This window comes from Melanotaenia boesemani, chromosome 1, assembly GCF_017639745.1.
Source record: "Melanotaenia boesemani isolate fMelBoe1 chromosome 1, fMelBoe1.pri, whole genome shotgun sequence".
NCBI classification, from domain to species: domain Eukaryota; kingdom Metazoa; phylum Chordata; class Actinopteri; order Atheriniformes; family Melanotaeniidae; genus Melanotaenia; species Melanotaenia boesemani.
Window position 1 is genome coordinate 22,340,693 of NC_055682.1, and position 345 is coordinate 22,341,037.

The window sequence follows — 345 nt, forward strand, 5'->3', positions numbered from 1 at the left end:
GCACATCTGTGAGTTTGTGTGTGTGTGAGAGAGTGTGGCAGTGTGTTACTTGAAGAAATGTGTAATTGTGCTGAAGGATAAATGCATGCAGGAAAAATGGAATAATAAGTTGAACTTTGAGACATATGCTGGTATGAGAATAGCTTAGGAGAATGGTACTACTTTTGTATCAGTTGTTAATTGTGAAACTACAGCCAGTGAGTTAACTAAGCACAAAAGCAACCCAGAGGTATCAAAATCCAGCTCCTCTGAAGCTCACTAACATGACATATTCCATTTGTTAAAGGTTTTCAAAAACTTATTGCTTAATCAAGAGAGATTAAGTATTGAACAACTCAGCTAGGA